The following is a 20,236-nucleotide window of genomic DNA, read 5'->3' on the forward strand; positions in this document are numbered from 1 at the left end:
GTGTCTCCACAAGCCCTCACCTGTCATTGCTCCACATGTTAGTAAACACTATGCTGAATGAATGCATTCAAGGATCAGAAGCCGTTGTCTCTGCGGGTAGAGGAAGAAAGAGAGCCCACTGAGATCACACTTAAGATCATTAAAACACAAAACACCAAAAAAAAAAAAAAAAGGTCCAAGTGATTCATCTGAACCCTAACAGACCCGAATTTCACTGAAGTTATACATTTCTGTAGGTGCTAGAAACAGGAGGTGAACAGGTTATCTAAATATGGGATAAAATCTGAAAAAAAAACTGCAAACTGGAACTCCTTGGGCCTCCAATCCCCTTCTTCTCTGATCCCCGGGCGATGACGATGAGTTTCAGGAGGTAGGGTCCCTTATTGCACAGGTGAATTTAGGATTTTGGAGAACTGGAACACACTGGCTCCTCCGGGATGCAGGAGGCGGTATTTAATCCTAGGAAGTTCAGGAAAGCGTGATGAATAAGTGGTAAGACTGACATCCCCTCCACTGCCCTCACTCTCAACTTCATTAATACGACCATTCCTTCGTTTGCATGGTTTTCCTATCATGCGCGTCTGTGACACTCCGGGTCACAAGGGCATTGTCGTGCCTGTGTGTGACCGCGGTTGTTTTGGCCTGTGGGTCCCTGTGCAGAGCGGGCCTCCGGGGCTCTGGCCGGATCGCACCGCCTCCCCTGTGCAGCACGTGAGCGTGTTTGGAGTCGGGGCCGACGCGCCGCCGTGCATCTTATTTTTCTGAGTGTCTTTCCTGAGTGGCGGGTATTCGCCCGTAGTCGGGGTGTTCGGGTCTGTGTTGAAGATAGCTGCAGTTTCTACGGAAGCCGGCGCCCGGCCCTGGCGCGGAGAGGAAGGCCCCGCTTGCTGGTTTCTGAGGCACCTGTGGCGGACTCGGGTCGGGAGGCCTGCGAGATCCTGCGCCGTTTCCGTCCGTACCCCCGCCTCCCTACTTTGCCGGGTCGCGCGTCCGGGCCGAGTCCCCAGACAGCCTTTATGACGTGACAACTGTCACGAAAGACATCGGAAAGGGGAGGGAATGCAATATCAAATTTCCAGGAACTCACAAAAACGGAAAACAAAACTTTGGCATAGATAATCAGCTTTAGAGCACGGAGTTGAGAGCCCCTTCAGTGGGGCTCCGTAGCTCAGGGGTTAGAGCACTGGTCTCGTAAACCAGGGGTCGTGAGTTCGAATCTCACTGGGGCCTCCATCTCCTAGCTTTTTCATCTTTGGTAGATGATTTCAAAAGGAATGTTTCCTTGACACCAAAAGCTGGAACTAGAAATGAATTTGCCAAATCTATATTCTGTATTCCCAGAAAATTATGCTAACATAAGCAGGGGATTCTAAAACGGAAGTTCATCATAAAAAACGGGAATAAAGCTGCTGTATCATCTTTAAATTGTTGGTGATACCTGAAATTCGGGTGTAGGAAAACGTAAGTGCCACCATTTACAACAATTAATGCCAATAGAAGCCAGCAGATGTGCTAACTTGTATTGAGTTTCAGTCACAACTTAGAGTCAGGATTAGTTTAGCCACTGTAGGGACACTCGTTCGAATGAAAAGAGCATCATTAATAATCACATCAGAACTCCAGGCATAAACAGGGCTGCACCGTCCCCCTGATTACAGAATCCAGAATGGCCCCCATGGCTTCTCTGCTCTCCTGTTGGTCTCCCCCGATTCTGCTGCTGCTGTCAGAGTGGACTTTCTGCTCCTCTGGGAGCGGACCAATAGTCTATGTCAGGGTCTTGCTCCGGTCGCTACCCTGCCTGGCATGCTCGGACTACCAATGTCCGCAGAGTGCACATTTTCATTTCTTTGAAGTCTGCACCCTCCACGTTCTCAGTGATGCCTTTTTCGGTCATCCCGTCTAACATTTCAGTATCCTCCAACATTAATGTCTCTTTTTCTGCCTATTATTAACATGTATTTATATACTTACCAAAATAGAATAGGATATATATTTTAGTGGTCTATCTCCTATACCATTTGTATCCCATATTGGAGTGTAAGACAGACGAGCGCAGGTGTTCTTGTCTGGTGGCTAGGATTATATGCAGTAGCTTCTACAATAATGCTCAGCACCTAGTAAGCAGTCGGTAAATATTTCCTGAATGAGTTGAAGAATGTACCGTATTTTAGTAAAAATTTTTAATTAAAATAAATTTAATAAGTGTTTAGGAAATATAAATGAATTAGATTTTTTAAAATGTAGCACACTTGGCAAAATAGACATCCGTCCTTGATCTTAAATGCCTCATTAATGTGACTTGTGTTGGGGGAATGGCTGTTATTTTTGTTGTTGTCATATGTTTATTTTTAGGTGTGGTATTTTTCTTTAGGCCAAGACAGAGAGCAGAGGGGGGAGGGGAGAAGAAGAGACAGAGAGAAGCATTGCATCCATGATGGCGGCAGTGAGGGGCAAGGACCTCAAGCATCCACAGGGTACACAGGCCCAACGAGCAAATTTGGTTTTCCATGTCCTTGTATCTGGATGTCCTGTTACCCATCCCCACTTCACGGTGCCTGAGGTCAAGTCTAAAAACTGTGACTTCAGTGATTCTGACTTCTAGAATCCATCTTCACAGTAAACATTTACTCACGGGGCTGATCAGAAATGAAAATATAAAAACTAATAGAGAGAAAGGAGCATGACCTCTGTAGATGGAACAGACACCTCTCCTTATTCCCTCCACCAATTATGTCTACAAATCTTGGCATTACCTGGGAGACGAAGATGTGAAAAGAAAGAAGATCAGGAGATCTCGGCACCCAAAGAATGGCGTGGTGGTGAACTCCTTGAGTTTTCTTTATGGGGTTTTATATATTCCAGATTGGATACTATTCCAGACGCCTGCTGTGTAATATTTTCTATACAATGCAGTAGTTCATATATATATATATGAACAATGTGGGGGGGTTAGGGGTGATGAGGAAACAGAAGGCAAGTTGAGGACAAAGCAGAAGCTGACACCCTGCAACCCCCCCCCATCACCATGGGTATGTGTGACATCCTCAGGCACTCCTGGCTGCCCTAAAGGAAGAACAAATAGCTAACTTGCAGAGATCATGATCCTTCCAGACCTGAGTCTCCCTCAGTTTGCAAATATCCTAGTGATTTACAAGGAAGGGGCTTTCTTACCAACAGCCTAACTTCCAGAGACCCAGAACTCCGTTCCTGAAGCCCTAACATCACCCTTCCCTCCCTAAAATTGAGGGAGGCTGAGGCAGAGGGAAATGTAAATAAAGTTAAATTTCTTCTAAACCTAAAGCTCATTGATAAGGATGTGTGATAGCAGGAGTGTCACTGTGACATTCCCCCAGGAAGCTCCCAATTGTCTCACTGTTAATGCCTTACTGAAAGGAAAAACAACCTGAACTTCACAAAGAGCAAAGCCTATGGTATCCTGTGTGTCTTCTTCAATACATGAAAGCTCTTTCTAAACCTCCCTTTTCCTTACCTCCCCCAACCCCATAGTCTATAATCACCACCCCCACAACGCTGGGGCAGCAGCTCTTTCTGCCCACAGGTCCTGTTTCCGGGCATCAATAAATCTACTATTTTGCACCAAAGACGTCTCAAGAATTCTTTCTTGGTCATGGGCTTCAAACCGTAATAAGGTCTTTCCTACATCATACTCATGTTCTGTGTCTCACCTTGCATCTGAGTGAGCCAAAGACGCTCTGCTCCCACTCCAAGGGGGAGGCAAGAAAGTGCATCATTCTGAGTTTCCTCCTAGGCCTGTACAGCTGGTAGCAGCTGAGAAGAATGATTCAGGACAGTAGCTGAGAGACAGCTGCCCAGTGACCTGGGGAGACCTCAGACCCTGAGGACACCAGCCCACCCCCAAGATGGCGCTTAAGGCTCTTGGTCTCCTCATGGGAAATAATTTGAGGACAGACACAGCACAATGCACAGGGATACAAGCGGGGAATTTTATTAAAGCGAAAGCACATTCTCAGATGTGAGCGCCGGTGAGAGCGTTAACAAGAGGGTGGAATATTCGTTACTTGGGATCAGCATTTCTTGCAAGCAGGATTTGGGGGGTGGGGTTCCTCCTCACCTGCTCAGGGGTTTCCAGTCGTGGCGCAGCCATCTTGGGCCTGTCTGGTGGGATCCGGCTTCTCGCGGGACTTCTGACCTTCCCCACAGCCGGCCGTGGCCTCCTCCTTGCTGGCCTCCGGGCATCCCCTGAGAGCCTAAACTAACTGCCTACCCAGACAGTACAGAGAGAAAGCCTGCATAGAGCAGGGGGCGGTGGAGTGGAATAGCAGGCTCCCCACTGAGCAAGGAGCCTGACCTTGGACTTGATCCCAGGACCTCAGCATCAAGACCTGAGCCAAAGGCAGGCACTTAACCGACTGAGCCACCCAGGTATCCCTTTACAAATATTTTTATTGAGGTTTTATTTCTTAGTTCACTTATTATTTTTTTTTCTACTGCAGACAGGTTGACTTTAGATCTCCATTCTCTTTTAGGTATTTGTCTTTTTCCAGTGAATTCTATGAAACTTTCACTAAGCTTGTTTTGTCGCACATTCCGTGTTTGGAAGGGCAGGAGAGACTTTGCTTGCTGCTTCTCATCTGTCAATTCTGTAATGACCTCTTGACTCACTTTCTTTTCTATGCTCTACCATCGTCATTGTCATTCATTTCTGTCCTCTTTAAGTTAATTTTGTTTCCTCAGCCAGAGCATAAGCCTATGACCAAGCTACCACCCATGGATTCACCTGTGTCGGGTTTGGATCCAGGAGCTGTGGACACAGAAAACAGAATGCAAGACATCCATTCTGCTGAGAGTGGCAGAAAATGGAGAGAGAGATAGATGATCTTAGGGTTCTTTTGGTCTTGTACATGATGCTGCTCTCTCCGCAGTGCTGGAGAGGGCCATAGGCTTTCTGGGCATCTTTTTGGTCACTGGCCCATATTTCCACATTATTTTCTATTGTTCTTTGTGACCTCACAAGGTTTGGTTTACTCTCAGAGGTTATTCATTCTGGATAATTCTTCCTCTAAGACTGTCTTAACTTAATCCTAAAGAGAGGATGGCAGAAGAGTGAGGTTTGGCAGTTCTTCCATCTTGTGGGAAGTACCCCTTATTGGTGTTGGGGGGGGGATGGGCTTCCAGGCCAGAAGGTATTGCGCACCCCACCCCCAGGCTGCAGCTCCCACCTCCCACTGCCAACCTACAAGTTTCCAAGTTGGAGAATACTAATGACTGTTTTCAGTTTATGCCTAATTAACACATTCTGTGAAGTACCGGGGGGTGTGTACAGAGAAAACCTGGCCATCTGCTTCAATTCCTCAACTTTCCTTTTAGACTGGTGCTCTTAAATTATTCATTCTTTGGGTGACTTTTTTCAAATGCATGTATAACTTCAGGCTTTTCTCCACTTTGAGTACTTGAAAGGGATCCAAACAGTTTTCCTTATTCTTCTTTGTTTCCTTAGATTAAAAGACAGGGAGGACTTATAATTATTAGAATCAACTAGGAGCTTTTTAAAAATGTTGGTTTCCGGGATCCATCCCAAACCAATGAACTCTATCTCTGGGGTCAAACTATTCATGGGTATGGTTTTAGGCAATTTTCCAGTTCCTCTGGAAAACCACTGTTCTAAAAATATGGAATAAATGGGGTTGGAGAGTTTTGTGCCCCAGAAGCACATGGCAGCCAAGCCCTGGGATGTTTAAAATGCTATTTCAGGGGCACCTAGGTGGCTCAGTCATTTGAGTCACTGACTCTTGATTTTGGCTCTGGTCATGATCTCAGGGTCCTGAGATGGAGCCCGGGATCCACACTGGGATTCATGCTCAGCAGGGAGTCTCTCCCTCTCCTTCTGTCCCTCCCCCGCTTATGCGCTCTCTCTAAAATGAATAAATAAATATGTAAAATGCTATTTTAGCATATTCATGTTATTAATATGGTCTAAAGATTTGTGGAGAGAAGATACACCCACAGGTAAATGGCATTATTCTCAGGTTATAAAAATACATCATTTTTCTCAAATCGCAAATGGAGCCCAGCCATATCAGATTCTTTCCAGAGCAGAATAATGAGAACCTTGAATCATGGAGTCTTCAGAATCATCTTTTTGAGGGAGAATTTGAGCATTCCCTGTAGTCAGTGTCTGAGATGACTTTAATAGGGCATTTCAGTTGTTAGCAAATCTCCATCATCTTCCTGAAAAGTAGGTCAAAGGTCCAATGGTTTCCCTGTATTTGCAGTACTATTATGTAGGGAAGGGAAAAAGGTTTTCCCGGACCCGCTTAGGGTCCCTGGCTGGGTCTGAAAATTAAACTGACACAGTTTAACAGGAAGGAAGCATACATGTTTACTTGATAAGAGGTTTATGGGACGTGGGAGCCTTCATAAGGAAATGAAAACACAAGGAAGTGGTTAAAGCTGAGTATTTTTATGCTGAGTTGGACCAAGAGAGGACCATTGTGGAGAACTATGATAGGCCAAAGGGTACAAGGTAAGTCTAGTAAGCTGGAAGGAATTTCTTGGAGTCCCTTTGTCTTTGGACAGATGGGTGCCCCTTTCCTCAGGGTACCTCTCACATGACAGTTTTATGATCTGCTTCGGGGAGAGAGCCAGGAGCGGGTCAGAGTGACCTTCCTGCTTCTCACATTTTCTCAGACTCCTTCAGCTTAAAATATTTAATTTGCTAAGTTGCCATATTTTGGGGTAGTGTGTTCTGAGCCCCATCAATTACAAAAATATGTTTATTCCCAAGTTATTGCTCCCCCATTCAAAATATAATATTATAAGCTATCTCACAAATTATGGTCAGTCATTCATAATTATGAATTCCATCATGGTTTCTGTCAATCAGGCAATCAAGAGGATACAGAGAACTTTGCAATGGGGTATTTTTAGAAGGATTTTAGAAAGGGGCTATTTTAAAAAGGTGTGGGCAGGTTGGGGGGAAAGGGGGAGTAGAGGGCTATTGATATCAATTGGTTAGTATCCCAAGGGCCTGAAGAAAAGAGGAAGGAAGCCGTTATTGGAACTAGAAGGAAAGATCCACTTGGATAAACTAGGCCTTGTTGACCCGCAGAAAAATGAACACTCCAACTTCTGTGTCCTCTCTCATTCTGATCTCCTTCTAGTGCTCCCACCATGAAAATCCAGCTGAAGGCAGAGGGCAGGGGGCCGGTGATGTGGTCCAGACAGGCCAGGCTTCCCTAGAAGAGTAGATGGAGGTCAGAGATGGTTATTCTTTTTTTAACATTAACTATTCCAAGCATTTAGCTCTCTGCTTTTTCCTCCTGAACACGATTTCATGCCCTAATGCCCACGTTGTGTGACAGACTTGTCTTCTCTGATGAAAGTCAGTTTAATCCCCAGTGATACTTCAAGTCATGGTAAGTTTCATCCCTTAAGAACAATAATTTCCTAGATACTGGCTCCTATCCAGATCCGGACTTGGAGCACAGGCCCTGAGTGCTGTTAGAGATTTACACAACTCACTTCGAACGGTACCTGGCCTCGGTAAGCTCTGTCCAGGGGGTAACTGCCAGGGTTCTTATTTAGACGGAATGATCTCTAGAGATCCAGGCGCCCTGAGTCTCTCTCCAGGACTGTGTGTGGTGGGGATGTTGGAGGAAACACTCTGGTGCGGCGGCTATCCACCCAGGAGCTTATGGTGCTTCTCGCTGCCCGTCATGTTAGGGCGTTAATACTCGGAAAGATGCCGGTACAGCGGCGAAAGGGGCGGAGACGTCTTCCCTCCCCTGCCCCACTCTCCGTGTGTCTGGAAGGAGAGAGCTTCTCCTTCCAGGTAGGGCTGGTCTATCACTCCCAGTCTTGTTTGGTAGGCACTATGTGGTCAAGAATAGGCAGGCTATCTCCTTCCAGTTCACGGGAATTATTCCATAAAAGCCAAAAGGCTTCGGATCTTAGGTGTGTGCGCTTTGACAGCTGCCGTGTCCCCAGGCCCGAATCAGACAACTAAGCAAGCAAACGGAGAAATGCCCACAACTGGCCTTTCTCCCGAGAGGCCCCGGGGAGGAGGCGAGGATCAGGGGCGGGCGCGACGGCGAGACCGAGACAGGTGCAGGGGAGCGGGGGAGGGGGTGTGGACACCGCCTTGGCCGAGGTGACCGGCGGCACGAACGAGGAGAGGTTACGATCCGGCAGGTTGCCTGCAGCTCGTGGCCGAGCAGCCGGCTCTGTCTCGGATCGCGGCTTTTAGGCAGGCCCGGGAGGACATGGGCGACGGGAGGCGCAGCTGCGGGGTGCCGCCCGGGGCCGCGCGGAGCCGGGGCTGGCGGACTCGGCTCCCGGGGTCCCGGGGCCGCTGGGAGCATCTCCGAACCGCCGCGCCTTGGCCACACGGCTGGCGCCTTCCACGGACGCGTTTCCCTTCTTGAGGCGAAGGCGGGGGGGAGCCGGAGTCCGCGCGCGCTCGCTCCTCCGCTATTGCTCGGGGCGCCTGAAGGACGCGTCCCGGGTCGCCGGTGGCCCAGGGGGAAGAAGCACTGCGCTCTTCCCGGACGGAGGGAGGGAGGCGTGCAGACGGCCCCGGCTCTGCTCCGCAGCCCCGCGGGCGGCAGGTGCTGGGGGCGATCCCGGGGCTCGGCGCGCTTCCGCTGCGGCGCGGGGACGGGCGCGCCCTGGCCCGAGGCTCCGTAGAGCGCGCGCCGGCGCCGCGGGGAAAGCATGCTCCAGTGGCGCAATCGGTTAGCGCGCGGTACTTATACAGCAGTATATGTGCGGGTGATGCCGAGGTTGTGAGTTCGAGCCTCACCTGGAGCATGTTTTCTTCCTTTTGCGATTTCAGATTCTTATTCTAATGCATTTTCCCCCCTCCTCTTCGAAGAAAAAGTTGGAAGGAGGGCATTTTATTTTCCATGCTGAGACCGCGGATATTCCCACAATGAAGGAGGGCATTGGGTAGTTTTCGAACCGGAAGAAACCACAGACCAGAGGAGGCAAATGGAATTTACCCAAGGAAGTTCTCCTCCACCTGAGACGGTACAGACATTGCACACCTTCGGAGGAACCCCCTTAGCGTTACCCGCTGCTTTCTTTAAAGGAGTCCTCAGCTCTTAGGGAACTGCGCAGGGGAGCGGAAAAACCCGGTCCTGCGCTCTGCGGTGGTTTGGTCAGCTCGGGGTCATCTCCTGGGTCAGCTCCCCGGGCCACCTCCCGGGGTCAGCTCTGGGGTCAGCGACCGGAGCTTGGGGAGGTGCGGAAGCCGCCCGCGAACCGGGAAAGAGCAACTTTGCTCGGATGCCACAGGGCGCGGTGCGGTTGCTGAATTCCACCTGTGAAATCTTACTGTGATTTGAGTCTCACCAGCCAGCCTCCAGCAGTCAAACATCGGGTAGGGAGGCTGGGTATGTATTTTCATCAGAAAATAAAACAAGTCCTGTTTGGACAACTACATTCATTCTGACGCTGAATCTGCCGTCGATGATTCAAGGTTACTCTGCTTCGATCAAGTCTCTCCCGGATTTATTCTGTCTCTGGGGGCTCTCCCATTCTGTTCCTTCAATATGATATTCCTGACAGTTCTGTCTTCCTGATCATATACACATTCTCTGTATTACATTCATGCCCTTGATCATGACCTCTCTGTAGATACTGATGACCGGGTACCATTTCTCCCCCACCCGTCCTCCCCTTTGAACCCAGAGCCAGGTGTCCTGCAGACCAACGTGCTCTTCTGACCGAAATCCCGTAGGTCTGTCACAGCAACACGTGAGAAAACCATCAAACTTCAAGCCACTCCCTCTCCTGTGCTCTTTTTCTCCAATGAGGTAATGTAACAAACATGTAATGCCATGTTCCCTGCCAGGTGCATTTCAAGGCAAGGTCACTGCAGCGACTGAGAAAGAGGAAGTCTCTGGGCTTGGAAGGTAAGTTCTAGTTGGGAGGAATCCACAGTGACAGCTAAAAGTAAATACACAAGTAGATGCAGTTTTATAGAGCAAACTAAAAACAGGATGGGGGAGAGGAAATCCCAAGGTATGTCTGGGTGCCATATTAGGTGGGGCTGTTAGGAAGACCCCCTCTCTGGCAGGTGGCATTTCAGCAGTGGCCTGGAGGGCAGGAAGAAGGTCGTGGATACACACAGTCCAAGACCTGTGGGGACAGAGGGAAGAACCATGGCAAAGGCCTCTCTGTGGGTGTGTCCCCAGAAGCACCCTCAGAGAGCAAGGAGAAAAAGACCTCATATCAGCACGTGTTTCAACAGAAGACACGATCCCATCATTTTCATAAAGCTAACACCTGATGCGATGTTATTTATGATCCCAGTTAAGGCCTGACCAAGTGGCATGTGAGGAAAAAGTGTGACAGTAAACTTGTCAGAGGCACAAAGAAGTGTCCCCAGGGGTAAATGCTGCTTGCTCTGGGAGTCTCTGACCTGCAGGGACCAGGCTGTCCCTAGCTTCCATGGCTTGATGTGACAACCCTGCAGTGACTCTGATCACACCAGCTTCTGTGGAGTTGTTCAAAGCAGAAAACAGCACTGCAGTTTTCTCATGTCTCCTTTTTAGTAAGTTTCACCAACTTAGTGGCTTAAAACCACAAAATTGTTGTCTTGGGGTTTTATAGGCCGGGGCCTAAAGTAACTCTCCCGCACTGAAATCAGGCTGCTGGCTGGGCCGTGGTCTTCTGGATGCTCTGGGCGAGAGTCCTTTCTCTCGCCTATTCCGCCTTCTAGAGCCTGCCCACATTCCCTGGCTCTTAGTCACCTTCTGCCTCCCAAGTCGGCTAGTGAAGGACTCTGGTCTTTGCTTCTGTTGTCACATTTTCTTTTCTGACTCTAACGCCTCTCTTCCATCTTTCAAAGGACCCTGTCATTATATCAGACCCCCTGCATAATGACCTCCCTATTTCCAGATCCTTACCTTTAGCTCGTCTGCAAAGTCCCTTTCGCCCTTCGAGCAGCACATTCCCGGCTTCTGGGGCTTATGCCGGGCCCATCTGTGAGGAGGCCCTACTTGGCTGGGGTCATCACAAACCCTGTATGAGATGAAGAACAGCACCCTCCCTGAGTATCCTCCTTCGCTTGTGGGATCCGTCCTTCCTGGCGCACCTGCCCTGGCCACCACTGATGTGATTTCCATTGCTATCCTGTTGCCTTTTCTAGAATTTTGAGTAAATGGGGCCATACAGTCTGTGGCCTTCTGCGTTAGACTTTTACTTAGTATAATGCTGTGCTCATCTCTACAAGGGATTCATTTTTGATTCCTTCTTCTCTGTGTCCCCGTGTTCACCTGTTACCGAGTCGTCCTCATTCTCTCTTACCTCCTAATGTCTATCAGCATTTCCCTGCTCATAGTCCCTGTTCCCAAAGGCCTCTGCTCTTGATAAATACCCTCATTTTGTGCTGGCTCTTTTCTCTTTCTCTTCACTTCTCCCCTGGAGACCACGTGCCTGTATTACCCACCCCCGCCCCCATGCTCCCCTGTGAGCTTTGCCTGCTGGGCCAGGCCCCTGATGCATTAGCTCAGGCTTCTCTTTGCTTTCCTCCCTCACTTACTGGATCAGAAGCTCCTGCAGTTTGGGGGGAGGTGGGACAAGGACTATATTTTAACTGCTTTTGTTTCTTTAGTATCCCCACTCAATTCCTGACTCTCCCTCTCAGTAAACTTTCTCTACCTGTGGTCTCAGGGAGGCCTCTGTTCCTTTGCTCCCTCTATGTCCCACCCCCCCAAACCCCTCGAGGTGAGAGTTTCTTTTGTTTTACTGACTTAATTCATTTATTTTAGGAAAATGAAGGTTAAACGTAGATACTGAGAAATGAATACTACTAACAAGAGAGGTGTGTTTTGTCTGGCAGTTTCTTTCACTGAAGAATGTAAAGTCAAAGGTCAAAGAAGGGATTTGCTAGTTCAGATAAAAAAAACAGGAGGCTTGTTTGACTCCTTTCTCTACCTAGAATGCTATTCTTTGATGTACAGGACGGGATTACTGTGCATTCCAGGAAAAAAAGTCTGATGGTTTCTTCCTTCTTACTTATAGATGATTTGTAGTATCATTTTACCTCATTGTAAAAAAGATGTATTTATTACACAATTGTCTTTTCTGCTAGTTTGCTTACTGAGGACAATTACCATGACTTTTTAAAAAAAACTTTTAATTACATAGTCCATTATGTGACATGTAGAAAATATTAAAAAATATCCATAGAGTCTCAAAATGGTGCAGTGGCATAAACTCAGAACTTTGGGGGTAGAACAGGAAGACAGCAAAGAAAGGAGGAAAAAGTGAGGTGGTTTGGATGGGAATGAGGAGGAGGGAAAAAAAAATGCGTTTCTTTTGATTGTTCCAGGTGAAAATACTGGGTATTTCAAACACTACAACTCAAGGCTTTTCTAGAGTTGACTTTTGTTTCTGCTAAATGAGGATTAATATATATGCTTGGCTGACAAGGAGAATTGGTAATGAGCTTGTTTTAGGTCCCTTGTAAAGTAACAACCCCCCACCCCCAGACCTCACACTGCCATCAGAAAGGGCCAGATGTCCTACTTTTAAAAGTTTCCCGACCCCAGACCCCAAGATCATGACCTGAGGGAAACCAAGAGTCCAACGCTTAACCAGCTGCACCACTCAGGTGCCCTTTGTCCAGTCATTTTTTTTAAAAGCTATTTATGGAGTGATACAATTTTAAATTGTTCCACAAGAAACATTTCTTCCAATTTTGACCCTTTGGGTCTCTTTACTATTTGTTTATTTCCCCTGGCTTCCATTTCTATTTCTGGTGCAGACTGAAAAGACCCAGATCCTTAAAAACCTCTACAAGCGGATTTACCCATTACAAATATGGCCTACTTTTGTGTTTTTTGTCATCTCCAAATTCTATTTCATATAACAATTCTGTTAATTTTTATTTTTTGCTTAGGTAATACATTCCTGTGGTTCCAGATATCCGTAGGTATAAAGGTCCTCCCTAGTCCGATTTTTAAAGAGCAAAGAAGAGACTTTTATCTGAGTCCAAGTTAGGTCAGCTGCCCAGGATACACAATCTTCACAAAGAAGAGTTCTCTAGGGAGGGAATGTCTCGTACAGGGTTATATATGTTTTTTACATTTTTAAAAAGTTACAAATCATCATGATGAACATTCCAGAAAGTTACAGACTTCATCTTGTGTTTTCAGCATGTGCAAGGCAGTATGACTTTAACAGGAACCAGGAAGGTTTAAAAATTTTTCTTATCTTTATGCTTGAAAAGCTCCTTTTTGGTTATTTTCTGTAAGGAAACAGTTGTAGGAAGTGCTGGGGCAGAAATAGAGTCGATGCTCTGCGGTTTTGCTGAGTCATTCTGACCTGGGTAAATGTTAGAGGAGAGCTTCCCTGGGAGCTCAGGGGCAGCGACCCCCCCCCCCCCCCCCCCGGCCAAGGTTGAACATTTCCTTTATTTTACCAATGTTATTAGTTTCTCAAAAAAAAAAAAAAATAGCATGACTTCTATTCTCTTCTTTGCCAGATACCATTCTAGCTGACTGTGTGGAAAGGACCCTATCCCTTCCCACTTGGTGAAAAAGAGAGGCCTGGCCTTTGCTTCAGCTCTTGGGAGATAATCCATGTCATACCTAACAGTTAGATATCTTTTTAGGGTGTATATGGCCACACGTGGTAGTCATGTCAGAAAGACCAACCCTGTGATTTAGGGTGAGGGCTCTGTTACCCTATCAGTCAGCCCGGAGAGTAAGTTCAAGCACACGGGTCATCAAGGGCTTAGGCCGATATAATGAAACCCCAATAAAAACTCTGGACATGGAAGTTTAGGTGAGCTTCTCAAACTGACAATACTCTGTGCCTTGTCACACATCGATGCCAGGAGGGTAACTGGCCCCGAGGACAACAGGAGTGTCATTTTGGAACTCTGCCAGGGTCTGCTTTATGTGTATTTTCTTTTGGCAGATTTTAATCTGTGTCTTTTCCTTATAATAAGCTGTAACCAGTAAGTATAACAGCTTTGAGGAGTTCTGTGACACCTTCTAGCAAATTATCCAAACCAAAGGTGTTTTTGAGAAACCTCAAAACTTGCAAATAATGTCAGAAGTTAGGGAAGTCTAGGGGACTCTGCCCTCACACTTTGCTGTTTGACGGACTCAGGTGGAAGGCTAAACTCTCTTCTGATTTAACAACGCTTCTCAGGAAACTGGTCGATAGTAACACAGCAAATAAATTTAATTATTTCTAACACCTCTCTTTTTACAATATTAAAGAGCAAGTCTTTGCTCATTTTCTAGGAGCCCACTGGGAAATCTCAGCCGGTTTTAGGTGCAAATGTCATAAGGATTTGATTTGAGGAGGAAAAATATCAAACAAGTAAATAGTAAATAGTAATAGCAAACTAGTAAATAGTAAACAGCTAACTAAGTAGGATCACAAGTTACTGAGAAACAATATATAGCTGCCTATGTATTCAAGTGACAGACGACTTTCCGTTTGTGCTCCCACATGTGAAAAGTTTGGGACTCACCACTCGCATCCTCGGAACAAGAGAAAAGCTGAACACTCTGAAAATCAGTAACTCTCCTTAGCTATATCCGAATATTGAGGTCACAGGGCAGCCTGCTGCCCCAGAACCTGAAGAGAGGGGCAGAGCGAATGACTCACAGAAGCAGAGACTCATAGCTGGTGAGAATCATGGACAATGTTAAGGACAGAGAAGGCAGAAACAGGCTGGAAGACAAAATATAAAACAACGATCAAGGGAAATGAATAGAAAATATTTACAAATACAGATCTCTCCTGACTTACAATGGGGTATGTCCCCATAAACCCATCATAAATTGAAAATACTATAACTCAAAAATGCATTTAATACACTTAACCTACAGAACACGGTAGCTTGGTTTCACCCACCTTAAATGTGTTCAGGATGCTTACATGAGCCTCAAGCTGGGCAGTAATCTAACACAAAGCTTATTTTGTAATAATGTGTTAAGCATCTCACACAGTTCACTGAACACTGTACTGAAAGTGGAAACAGGATGGCTGTGTGGGGACAGAATGGTTTTTAGTGAGTGAGTAGGTGGTTGGCCCTAGTGGTCCCATGGCTGACCGGGAGCTGCGGCTCGCTGCCCAGCGTCACCAGAGAGGACCCCACCCACATCACAGCCTGGGAGAAGATCAAAAGTCAAAGCACGATTTCTACTGAATGTGTATTGCTTTTCCCCACTGTCAGTTGAACCATCGTAAGACAGGGACGCTCTGCACAGAAATCCCCCCCTTACACACGGCTTCACTTTTGACAGTTTCAGTTGCTGGTGGTCCACGGAGACCTGATAATCCTCCTTCTGACACGTCATCAGAAGGTCAGTAGTAGCCTCACGCTGCATCGCAATGCCTACTAGTCATTCAACTAATGTATTATGCAAATCCATCGAACTGTGCAACGCAAAAAGTAGATCCTAAGGTAAACTGGGGCTTTAGCTAGTAACAATGCATCAATCTTGGTTCATCTGTCGTAACGAACATATCACAAGACATTAATAATAGGGAAATCTCTGAAGTCGGGAGAAGAGGGGATATGGGAACCTAGTGCTTTCCATACAATTTTTATGTAAATTTAAAATGCTCTAAAGGATAAAGTCATTTTAAAAGGTCAACATAAGAGGTAATATGATTATAAATAACCTTAGGTGTTTCAGAAGTGGAAAGACTTTGTTATCTTAGGTAAGGACATAACGAAGAGATGGTTCTAGAAGTTGAATTCTGCCATTTTTTGGGGAAATGAACTGCATTGTCACCGTAGTGCCAAAGCACGTCATGGTGGGGGCTTTTGAAGGGGTTTAGGGGTAGACTTGGAGAGACCCATGATACCAAGTTTAAACAAAAGCCAGCAACAAAACCAAACCAAAAGAATTCTCAAACCAAGAAGTGCAATGAAATCCTTACTAAGCTACCATGGACGCCTGTCGGGAGTACCTGGATGAGGGGCTGGGCTTCCTGTAGGGTCCCACGAGGAAAGAAGCACAGCAGGCTTGGGAGGACTCTGGGCGGATGAGCTGGGTGTCCCAGGTGGGCTTTTACTCCTGCGTGACTCAGGACACCAACCTGTCAAAGACAAAAACCAGGTAAACGAGGACACTGACTTTAGTTAGGCTCTTGCGATCAGGAGAACACCCCGGATTGAAGGATCAGAGTGCTCTCTGCAGGGTAGCCTGCCGTAGGCTTTCACAGGGATCATGACTTCCAGATGAGGTTGTTCGGAATTGTTTTGCATTGGAGAAGCTTCAGTGATATGAATTTGAAGTGTTCACTTGGGTGTCCAGCTACTCTCAAGGGGGTTGTGCAGAAAAAGTTGGCACAGCAGGCCCGAGACTATTCTCCTTGGAAAGGCCTGCTGGCAAGATGGGCCCTTGACTGGCATCTGGGAGCTTACAATTCAAGAGAGTTCCCACCATTTCCCAGATGACAGGAGTGGCTCACTGCCTACACTGTTCATGCAAACCATATGGTTTGTGCTGAACACCTGCTTGCTTTCTTGGTCTGGATTTTTGATATATGCTAGGAAGCCTCCCCCAAGTACCTTGGATACCAAATCTTTAGTGAACTTCCCTGGTGGACATTTTTCATGGGTTGTCACGATTTTGCATGGAAGGAATTAAGCTCATCCTGTGTGACTTGCACCTGGTTTCCTCCAGACTTTATTCCGTATGTCTTTTCCTTTTGCTGACTCTGCTTTGTATCCTTTTGCTATAATAAATAGTAGCTGTGAGGACAACTATATGCTGAGTCCTGTGAGTCTTTCTCGAATCATTGAACTAGGGGAAACAGAGGGACAAACAGCTCTCATCTTAGCTAATCACTCATGAGACAGAGAATAAGAACTTGGCTAGGAGTGAACGGGGAAGGATCTGTGTTTGGCCTTACCAGCAGGTTTGAGCAAATGAAGAAAGATTTGTGTTTGGCCTTGTCCATACCTAAATACTATAACGTTTTGCATTATATAGGAGGTAGGGTTTGTTGACTGCAAATATTTCATGTAATTTTTGATATAAGATATGCTAAATTATTATTTTTTTCAATTACCCAAATAATAGATACTCCTATGATGTAAATGTTTGAAAAAATATAAAGAAAGACCAAAAATATCTTACTCTCTTCCCTGTTAATAATTAGTATCCTTAGTCATCAAAATATACAAGTTAAATTCACAAAGAAACCCCACTACATCCTGGCCTGAAGAGCCACCATTAAAATGGTTGACAATATCAGTATTGGCTGGTCTGTGGAGTGACCAGAAGCCTCGCACATCATTGTTAAGAGTGTACACTAATACATGCATTTTGGAAAACTGTTTAGCAACACCCAATAAAGTTAAACATACATCCAGCATATGTGACCCAGCAATTTCATACACATATCTGCATATCCAAGTACCCATGTATGTATATATGTATGTATCTATTTATCTGATAGATTAGTGTTTATGTTCACCTAAAATTTGCACGAAAATGTTCCATGTTTTTGTAACCTAGAACTGGAAACCAAGCACCCGTCAGCATTAAAATGGACAAGTACATTGTGGTGTGACCAAATGGGAGCTGATGAAAAGGAAGAAACTGTTTTCACAGATAAAAACACCGATGAATCTCAAAGGCAATATTGAGTGAAAGAAGCCAGACAGAAGAATGCAGATGCAATTTGATTTAATGTATACGAAGTTACGAAATAAATGACAGCACATAAAGTGAGAACTCAGATCAGTGGTTAACTCTGGGAGGATGGCAAAGAAGAGGGGTCCTGAGGGAGCCAAGGCAGTTACACAGGAATGTAAATTTGTAAAAATCATTACCTGTGTGCTTAAGATGTGCGTACTTTACTGTATTAATTTATACCTTAATAGAATGAAAGGGGAAAGGAATAAAAACAACTGAAATAATAAAAAATATTTGTGGTTCGAACTAGAATTTATTCCAAATGGTGTTGTCTTGAATTCCTCCAGCAGGAAGATTTGAATCACTACATTGCAACTAATTCATATCCTTAGAAACTATATATAAAATGTTCATCATCACTGTTTTTTTGTTCTTCCTATGATACTTAGGAAACTTCCAGTATGTTTCCCCATTGCCTGATTTTTATGTTGGTACATTTATTCTTGAAATGGGCAAAATGTTACATTTGCATTAAACAAGACAAAGACTTTGCTTTTCCTGAAGTGTTGAATCCAAAAAAGGAAATAGGCTTTTCAGAAGAGGTTATTTCAAAAGTAATTGACGAGAAGTGCCCTACAGGCTGGCCGAGATAGCTCAGTTGGGAGAGCGTTAGACTGAAGATCTAAAGGTCCCTGGTTCAATCCCGGGTCTCGGCAGAGGATGCTGGTCCTTTTTTTCCTTGCTGATTGGCAATGAGTAAACCGTTGACTACCCACCCATACTGTAGTCAATCACCTTCAAATAAGTTGAGTCCACAGTGCCGGTTATGTGGAAAGGAGCTACAGACATATTTACCCTCATCACAGAAAGGGCTTGTGTAAATTCTTTGGCAAAATACAATTCTCTGTCCATACACCTAATTGCTTCCAGCAATTCCTTGAGGTAAAGAAAACCTCCCCAATGCCTTTTTCAGAGCACTTGGGTGTTCTTAAATGCATCTATAAGAATCAGGGCATGGGCACTTTCAATTCTTCACTTAATTACCTCTCTTCCTGCCTTCACTTAGTGCTGGGCCTTCCAGAACCTTACATTATTGTCAGCACTTTGCATCCTGTAAAAAGTTTTGCCTATCTTACGCAGCATTTGGTTTTCAGCTGCGGGGACAGGCCTAGTGGCAGGAATGGTAGTGTAAGCATAAATTGAATTTTAAGAGTATTTACTAAGATTCCGTGTGGTGGTATTTTTGCATATGCACATAATGTAAAATGTAATAGAGATTCTTAATACTATTATTTTTCCTGAGACACTGTTGGATAAATCATAGACTCTAATCTGGAATATAACACACAGATTTTGAAATCTTCTTGCATTTACGGTGGATGTTCCCTTGTGTATTGCCAGCGATGTAGGTGGAGGTATTTAAAGGTATGCGAGAGGACGCACGGAATATTTTGGGGAGGATATACAAGAAACCCAGCGCTCTGGTGGCCTCCGAGGAGGATTTGGGGGAAGTTGGAGTCTAAGATCGGTGGAGATTCGTTTTGTACCATGGTGTAATGTTAAGGACGGATCTTTTAATGAGCCCTTCTATTGATCTGGAATCACTACTAATAACGGTTCATACCCAATATTTCATTCAAAAGCAGGTTCCGGAAAAATACAGTTCCGGGGATCTGGAGCCCTCTCAGTCTACGCCGGAGGTAGCTGCAGGTGGGGGTGAGGACAACAGACTCACATCTTGGGTTTTGCCAACTGGTCAGGTGCTGGTTTTTCTAGGAGAGCGAGTGCTTGGCGTGCGTAATCCTCCCAGACACCCTAGGGCGGAGTCGGAAAGTGGGGGAGGTCTGCCCCCCGGGAAACTCCGTTTGTCCAGGGGAGGAAGGAACCAAGAGTAATCGTTTTGGGGTTGCAAGCCCCGGACCCAAGCGAGGTGCTTCACGGTGGCTTTGCCTGCGGACCCCGGGGTCCGGGACACGGTTGGGGAGGCAGTTCACCGCGGCGACAAGGAGGACGCAGCCTGCAGAGGCCACGTCGGAGAGTGTCCCTTCGTGTGGGGTCGAGGCTCGGAAGCCCTGGGCCGCGGTCGAAAGCCCCGCAGACTGGAAGAATGCCAGGTGGAAGATCCGCTGGGACTCCGAACTCGACCTTGAACTGTGGACGCTGGAGGCTCAAGCTTCTCTCCTGCGCCCGCGTCCGCTTTCAAATCAACAACGTCATTACCTGCTGATTCAGTTAGCTCAGAAAACAAGTATTGGCTGACAATCGTCTAGGGGTAGGTCAGCAAGAAAGTTGGAAAGTTACAAGTGAACTAACACTAGGGACGCCTCCCACCTGTCTCCTGGTGAGGAAGCCAGTAGGCTCGCTTGGCACCGCGGAGGCACCTCTCCGACTCCGGCCTCGGCTGCCCGGGGCGGGGGTCCCTCGGCTCGCACCCCGCAACCTCTGGGCCCTTGGGTGAGAACTTGAAAGCTCAGCGGGGCGCCAGTACCACCTCGCCCTCTGCAAACCTCCGCGGCCCCTTTCTCCCACAGCCTAACAGGACAATAAGTCACCCCGACTTAGCGTGTGACAAGCCGTCCAGCCGCGGACCGCATGGCTGATGACGTCAGTGCAGGTGTCTGCGGGTCTTCCGC

General features: G+C 46.4%; 3 non-coding genes across 3 annotated transcripts; all 3 read left to right on the forward strand.

Moving 5' to 3' along the window:
* Positions 1-1,157: 1,157 nt before the first annotated feature.
* On the forward strand, positions 1,158-1,230 carry TRNAT-CGU. Its single transcript has one exon. It is a non-coding gene; the product is annotated as a tRNA-Thr (tRNA).
* Positions 1,231-8,696: 7,466 nt separating this feature from the next.
* TRNAI-UAU lies at positions 8,697-8,790 on the forward strand. Its single transcript has 2 exons — positions 8,697-8,734; positions 8,755-8,790. It is a non-coding gene; the product is annotated as a tRNA-Ile (tRNA).
* A 9,456-nt stretch (positions 8,791-18,246) lies between these two features.
* Positions 18,247-18,319, forward strand: TRNAF-GAA. The gene has a single exon. It is a non-coding gene; the product is annotated as a tRNA-Phe (tRNA).
* The last annotated feature ends 1,917 nt before the right edge of the window (positions 18,320-20,236 follow it).

Source organism: Lontra canadensis, unplaced genomic scaffold (assembly GCF_010015895.1).
Source record: "Lontra canadensis isolate GAN:19392208 unplaced genomic scaffold, GSC_riverotter_1.0 scaffold21, whole genome shotgun sequence".
Taxonomy (NCBI): domain Eukaryota; kingdom Metazoa; phylum Chordata; class Mammalia; order Carnivora; family Mustelidae; genus Lontra; species Lontra canadensis.